General features: G+C 43.6%; 1 protein-coding gene across 1 annotated transcript in view; it reads left to right on the top strand.

Annotated features, from left to right (window-relative positions):
• Positions 1 to 320: 320 nt before the first annotated feature.
• Positions 321 to 7945, top strand: part of smpd3 (sphingomyelin phosphodiesterase 3) — a 248396-nt gene continuing 240771 nt past the window's right edge. The window contains exon 1 of the mRNA XM_048605906.1: positions 321 to 357. The gene's annotated coding sequence lies outside the window, so the exon portion shown is untranslated. The remainder of the gene's footprint in view (positions 358 to 7945) is intronic.

Raw genomic sequence — 7945 nt, 5'->3', positions numbered from 1 at the left:
TATGCAACCACAGAAAATATACATACGAGCCGCTTGCACACACCCAGAGAATGAAAGCAGGGATTGGGTCAACCACTACTAATGTACGAATCAGTAGCTGCGTTCAACCACAGAAATTACAGCTAGGACTGACTGAATACAGCCACAGATAATACACCAGCATTGGTTCAGCCTCAGAAAGTTGCATCAGGGACTGGCAGTTACAATCCCGCCAAACATACCAAGGACAACCAGACTCGGTCGAGGAAATAAATGCAAACCTGGCAGCTGCAGCCACAGTAAATACAACCATCAGGGGTTGACTCACAGTTGCTGAGTCGGAGCAAGTAAATCGGTAACAGGCTGGATTTCGAATTAGTAAGTACAATTGTAGTCTATCTACCTCTTGTCAAACGTATACTAGCGTTTAGATTCCTTCTCCAGTTTCATTGTATGGTAGTTGGACCGAATATATGAGTTTTTCACAAGGTACAATGTTATTCTTTAAACTTAATGAATACTCTTCTAACCTGCTGATTGCCTTTCATTGTAATCGCTTAGATAAACGAGAATAATACTGCTCAGATAGTATCTGATTCACAGCTTTTATTGTCCATAAGGACAAAGTAGTCAAGCACTTTTTAAAATGCCTATTTTCATTTACTAGAATACCCTTTTTTGAAAGCCTTGGGTACACACTTACGCGCAACGGTGAGACTGGAATTAAAGATTTAAGTAACATCTTTCTGAAATCGTGTTAACGGAGGTTTGGGGCACTGCAAATAGCCTATCTTTTTATACGATAGTTTTGATTAATAATGGTTTCCAATAAAATAGTGCAATTGTTTTAGGAGAATTGACAGATCTACATCCAGAATGCAAACATTACTTCCCGAATTTCCCTCCCACGTATGTTATTAAAGAACAAAAGATCGATATCTAGTGAGATTTCCATTTTATTATGTTGGGACGTGGCAAATTAAATGTTTGGGTTTAGACAGCGGGAGCCCAGGACTGCTCTGTGTTAAGTGAGCAGAAGACTGTCATGTGGAGTGTAGTAGTTACCTTCCATGCAATACCCAATATAATGCTTAAGATGCGTGGCCATTAGGGTGTGTCTGTTGGTCCCTGGGTATCTTGGTCATCTGTATTTGTGTATGCGTATAACTAGTTCTCGGATTCGATCCCTGAAAGATATTGTTTGTCAAATAGAGGGACAGAATAGGATATTAGTAATGACCACTCTCCAGTAGCAACCTGGAGGAATACTTACATATTGGACGAGGGCATCACTACTGTATAGGTCACTGGGATGAGTTGTCAGTTTCAAGAGTGAGGGAACTAATAGTCTTAATGTTCATGGTTGCCTACTTTCTGCCTCCCTCATTCTCTCTGGTCACCATCATAGCTTCCACACGCACACTCCATTCCTTCATATCTCTCACTCTCTGTTCTCTCTTTGTTCCTTACTCACTTTTTGTTTGCAGTCATGTGTTTCTGTTCATCACCTCTCGACAACTGTATTCATTCTATGTCATATCTGGCGACTGACTACCATTATTTCAATAAGCTATTCACATTTCAAACCTCTCGCTATCTTACTCCACCCATCCTCTAGTCCTCTTCCCACGCCTTCTCCCTCGCCTTACACACCCCTTGCGCTCCCTCTTTGTCCCCCAATCTCTCCTATTCGTCTCCCTCTACCTCCCCTCCTACCTCACTTCCCTTACCCGTCTCCTCTCCCTTCCCCCATACCTCCCCTCCCCACTCCTCCTTCCACCTCTGCTCTTTCTTTTTTCCCTGCCTTCCCCCTCGATGTTATGCTTCCCTCCTGCATCTGGGAGCAGCAGGTATCTTTTTGCTCGACCCCTTAATGGATTTGACGCCAGCATTTTATTGATCGGTGATGTCCACAGGCCATCCCATTACTGTCGCTCTGAAATCACACAATAGCTGCTTTGGGGTTTTCTCGGAAGCAGCCGCTTCTTTGAGCTAGGGCTATTCTATAAAGTACTTGGGATCTTTCCTGCTCCAGAGTGACTGTTTTCAATTGGCCCCAAAGGACCAGAACCTGGTCTCACGCTACACATTGTACGCAATTTTCGAGAAACAGCCATGAGTGCTGCTCTAAGAAAATAAATAAATGTGTCAGGAATGATTATCGCAATTAGCGCCAACACTATTAGTTATTTTATCACCGCCACTGTGATTTGCTTGCCCAGCCAATGTGACAAAATTACTAACGGTGACGGTCCTGACAGGCTGTTTTATCCGGAGATACATCGATTTCTGCTGTCCTTTGACCCAAGCGCTGTTTCCAGAGTCGGACCTCGCTGAACGTGGATCTGGTCCCGACGACGCGGATCTGAAATCGGACTCTTGAGGGAAGCTACGTGAAATGTTCCTGACCTCCGTTTGCTTGCCCACCCTTCGTGGGTTTTCTTAGTGCTGTTTGCTGCTACTTGGTCACACCTTCTTTGTGGCTTTGTTGCCGAAGGAAGGGTGAAGGAAAGGGGTTAAGAAGTTGAAGAATGAATACTCTGATCATCTGAATTGTTCCCTTTATTAGCTGGTTGTATTTCTGCCTTGTGTTTTTGTCTCCTCGTCTGCCTCGTTTCTCCCCAATATTTATCTGTCTTTGCCACTTCCTCACCGCTACTATGTACCGTCCTCCCTTAACTGATGAAGTGATACTCCTCCATGTTGAACAACACTAAGAGGAAGTACTCAGGATGGCAGGGGCACAAAATGTACTCGGAGGGGGGGGGGGGGGTGGTATTTTGACGTCCACCACCAAGAGTAGCTCAGCAGCGGTACTACTGATTGAGCTGGTTGGATCCTAAAGGACATAGTTGCTAGTCATGGCCTGCAGCAGATGGTGAGGGAGCCAAGAGGGAAAAACATGCTTGACATCATCCTTACAAATCTGCCAGCTGCAGATGCATCTGTCCATGACAGTATCAGAAACAGCAACCACCATACAGTCCTTGTGGAGACAAAGTCCTGCCTTCATACTGAGTATAACCTCCATTGTGTTGTGTGGCACTATCACTGTGCTAAATAGGACAGAATTCGAACAGATCTAGCAACTCAAGACTGGGCATCTATGAGATGCTGTGGGCCATCAGCTGCGGCAGAATTGTATTCCAGCACAATCTATAACCTCATGGCCCAGCATATCCCCCACTTAACCATTATCTTCAAGTTAGGAAATCAACCCTGGTTCAACAGAGTGCAGGAAGGCATGCCAAAAGCAGCACTAGGCATACCTGAAGATGAGATGTCAACCTGGTGAAACCACCAAACAGGACTACTTGCATGCCAAACAGCATAATCAACAAGTGATAGACTAAACTAAGCAATCCCACAACCAACAGATCAGATCTAAACTCTGCAGTCCTGCCACATCCAGTCATGAATGGTGGTGGACAATTAAACAACTTACTGAAGGAAGAAGCTCCACAAATATCCCCATCCTCAATGATGGAAGAGCCCAGCACATCAGTGCATAAGATAAGGCTGAAGCTTTCAAAGCAATCTTCAGCCAGAAGTGCTATGTAGATGATCCATTTTGGCCTCCTCCAGTGGTCCCCAGCACTACAGATACCAGTCTTCCAGTCAATTCAGTTCACTCCATGTGATACCAAGAAATGGTCAGAGGCATTAGATACTGGAAAGGCTATGGGCCCTGACAACATTCTGGCAATAGTACTGAAGACTTGTGCTCCAGAACTTGCTGATCCCCTAGACAAGCTGTTCCAGTACAGTTACAAACACTGGCATTTACTTTACAATGTGGAAAATTGACCAAGTATGTCCTGTACATAAAAAGCAGGACAAATCCAACCCACCAATTACCGACTCATCAGTCTACATTTGAGATCATCAGTAAAGTGATGGAAGATGCCATCAACAGCATTATCAAGCAGCATCTGCTCAGCAATAACCTGCTCAGTGACTCCCAGTTTGGGTTCCACCAGGGCCACTGAGCTCCTGACCTCATTACACCCTTGGTTCAAACTTATACAAAAGAGCTGAATTCCAGAGGTGAAGTGAGGTGAGGTGAGAGTGACAGCCCTGGATGTCAAGGCTGCATTCAACCAAGTGTGGCATCAAGGAGCCCTCGCAAAACTGGAAGCATTGGGTATCACGGGGCTAATTCTCTGGTAGTTAGAGTCATACCTGACACATCGAAAGATGATCGTGGTTGTTGTAGGTCAGTCATCTCAGCTCCAGAACATCTCTGCAAGAGTTCCTCAGAGTAGTGTCCTCGGCCCAACCATCTTCAGCTGTTCCATCGATGACCTTCCCTCCATCAAAAAGTCAGAAGTGGGGATGATCACCAATGATTGTGCAACGTTCAGCACTATTCTCAACCCCTCAGATAGTGAAGCAGTGCATGGTCACATGCAACAAGATCTGGACAATATCCAGGCTTGGGTTGACAAGTGACAAGTAACATTCGCACCACACAAATGCTAGGCTATGTCCATCACCAATAAGAGACAATCTAACCACCACCCCTTGACATTCAATGATGTTACCATCACTGAATCCCCCACTATCAACATCCTGAGTGTTATCATTAATCAGAAACTCAACTGGACTCACCACATAAACACAGTGGTTACAAGAGCTGGTCAGAAGCTAGGAATACTGCAGCGAGAAACTCACCTCCTGACTCCCTGAAGCCTGTCCACCATCTACAAGGTAAAAGTCAGGAGTTCAATGAAATACTTTGCACTTGCCTGGATGAGTGCAGCTCCAACAACACTCAAGAAGCTTGACACCAACCAGGACAAAGCAGCCACAAGCATCCACTCCCCCCACAACAGACGCTCAGTAGCAGCAGTATGTACTATCTACAAGATGCACTGCAGAAATTCAACAAAGATCCTTAGACAGCACCTTCCTAACCCATGACTACTTCCATTTAGAACGACAAGCCCAGCAGATACATAGAAACTCCACCACCACCAAGTTCCCCTCCAAGCCACTCACCATCCTGATTTGGAAATATATTGCTGTTCCTTCACTGTTGCTGTGTCAAAATCCTGGAATTCCCTCCATGATGGCATTGTTGGTCAACCTAAAGCAGGAGGACTGCAGTGGTTCAAGAAGGCAGCACACCACTACCTTCTCAAGGGCAACTAGGGATAGGCAATAAATGCTGGCCAGGCAGTGATGCCCACATCCCACAAAAATGAATAAATTTTTTAATATAAAAAGATGCTGGGAATATTGGGAACAAAAACAAAGTTCCTGGAAAAGCTCAGCAGGTCTGTCAACATCTGGGAAGGAGAAAACAAAGTTAACGTTTCGGGTCCAGTGAACCTTCCTCAGAAATGTTAACCCTGTTTTCCCTTCACAGATGCTGCCAGACCTGCCGAGCTTTTCCAGGAACTTTGTTTTTGTTCCTGATTTACAGTATCCGCAGTTCTTTCAGATTTTATTTGCTGGGAGTATTGGCTTGAGTAGGAACACTGATCCTGGTGTGTCTATCCAGCCGATGGATTTGCAGGATCTTGAGGGTGGCAGCATTGGTGGGTACCTCTCAGGTGTTCCGAGATGCCTGTTATACATAGTCCACATCCGCATCATTGCTGCTCTGTAGACCATGCGCTTGGTGCCAATGGTGTTCAACCTCATTGATGTCCGACCTTGTTAACAATAGGCTCCCAAGGTATGGAAAGTGGTCAACATTGTTCAAGATCTCATTACGACCTTTGATAACTGTGGGAGTGGGTCTGGGTTGGGTGAACAATGCACAGTGGTAAAACAGATTGGTAGAGAATCTATGTCTTATGAATGTTTAATGTAGGACAAATACTGTCATGCACAATGGTGTAGGTGTCGATAATGGCATGGAGCCTCCAAGTGTGCACAGAAGTAACTATCAATGACAGAGGATGGGATGATCTTGGGTCTGGCCTGCAGGTGGCTAAATAGTTCCTCATTTATTCTGTAGATAAGTTTCCTGCTGGAGAGGAGCTTATCAAAGGTATAGTGGACTGGAGGACAGGCTAGGTACTGTGCACACTCACTGTTTCTGGTCTTGGCAGTAATCAGGTCTGCATTGAGATACTGGCTTAAAAGAGGTGTATTATCAGGGTCCTTGATTTTCCTGTAGCATTGCTTCTGTTGCCATTGTTATTTCAGAGCAGCATTGACATTAATGATAGAATGAATTAGGCAGTTGTCCATCAAGCAGTCACGAGCTCCTGTCATGATGCAGGTGATACATATGTCTTTGTGGTTTCTGGTTCCAAAGGTGAAGTAATTGAGTAGGTACCACAGCTTAGAGTGAGGGTGTTACCAATGAGACCTTTCACTTGTCCCTTCATGGAACAAGGTTTTGGTTATGACAAGATCATGATCTAGACATTTTGTCAGGAACAGGATACCGTTGTTGTTGCATTTCCTTATCCCTGTCGACCAATTACATCTCCCCAGAGGTTTTATGTCCTTTCCAACTCGCATGTTGATGTCACCAACAAAAATCAGGTTTATGCCAACTTTGATCATGTTGGTAGTAATCATTACTGGTGATTCACTTAAATGCCTATAAATATACTGAAATTAATTGTTGGGTTATGATGTATATACTTGTCAAGTGTAACCCTATAAAAATATATAAGCGTGTAAAGTTTGACTTTAGTTATATCCTTCATTAATTGACTTTTGGGAGTGAAAATTGGTTGTAGATAATGATTGCCTAAAAGCTTGAAGACTAGAAGCCAAGGAAGACAATATTCAAGCAGAAAAGCTACAATCCCAGTTGCGTTTGTGGAAAATGACCTCAAGCAAGTGTAAATTGTTGTGGTATGATTGCCCTGAAATGTTCTTCCATTCTGAGTGATATAGAAAAGGAAGTAGACCTATGGACATGTGTCACCTTCCAACCAAAAAGGGGGAAGGAGAAGTATGATCTTGATGTTGTTACTTCAGGAGTAAAATCAGAAGTGAAATACTTTTTGAGCTTGATGCCCATCACTTGGATTGTAATGAAAGTCTGAAACTTCTATTTGAGTTATTGGATGCCATTTACAAAGAAACATGATGCGTTGAGTGCTTGAGAGGCAAGGAAAAACTTTGATCATTTCTGGAAAACAAAACATTTAAGAATATACCACGGACTCTAACAGGTTGTGTAAAAAACAAGACATTCAATTTGAGAATCTCTGGAACGGAAGTAGCACTTAAATGCTAGATTGTGCTAAGGTCTGTCATATGGACAGGCAATGATCCTAACTAATCTCCAGTTTCTTTGAAAAGGGTACTCCATTTGTTCTCTGCTACTTTAAAAACAACCTTGAGGAAATGGTCATTTCCATCAGCATAAACAGAATAAATGAATTAATGCACAGTGCCACAAATAACAGAGGCTCAATGATTACTTCAATCATTCTGAAGTTTGGCAATGAACACATGCCAATACAATGTAACAATTAAAGGCACGCAGACTGAGAAAGAAAGCACCTTATCAGCTTTGACTGTTAAAGTAGAAGACAGATTTGGAACAACGGTGATAGGTGACTGAATTCATTGCCAACTGTTGGAAAGTCCCATCTGGTTCACTCATGTCCTTCAGGGGAAGGAAACAGCCATCCTCACCTCGCCTGGCCTACAGGTGACTCCAGACTCACAGCAATGTGGTTGACTCATAACTGCCCTCTGGGTAATTAGGGGTGGGCAATAAATGCTAGCCTGGATTCATGGATGACACCTTCATCCATGAATGAATAAAAATAAAATCCTAGTAATTACTCAAGGAACAGTTAATAGGTGCCTCAGCTGGGACTTGATGGGCCACTATATGATGAATTGCCCAAAGTGGAGATACAAGGTCCTCAAAATAGCAAAAAGAATTCTGAGTAAGGGAGTGAAATAATGATGAACCCAAACAAATTATATTGGTCACAAGAAGTCAACTATGAATGTGTTTGCCGAGTACTTATTGAACTGT

The sequence above is a fragment of the Rhincodon typus genome, chromosome 15, assembly GCF_021869965.1.
Source record: "Rhincodon typus isolate 14 chromosome 15, sRhiTyp1.1, whole genome shotgun sequence".
In the NCBI taxonomy this organism is placed as follows: Eukaryota; Metazoa; Chordata; class Chondrichthyes; order Orectolobiformes; family Rhincodontidae; genus Rhincodon; species Rhincodon typus.
This window is presented reverse-complemented; position numbering and strand designations above follow the sequence as displayed.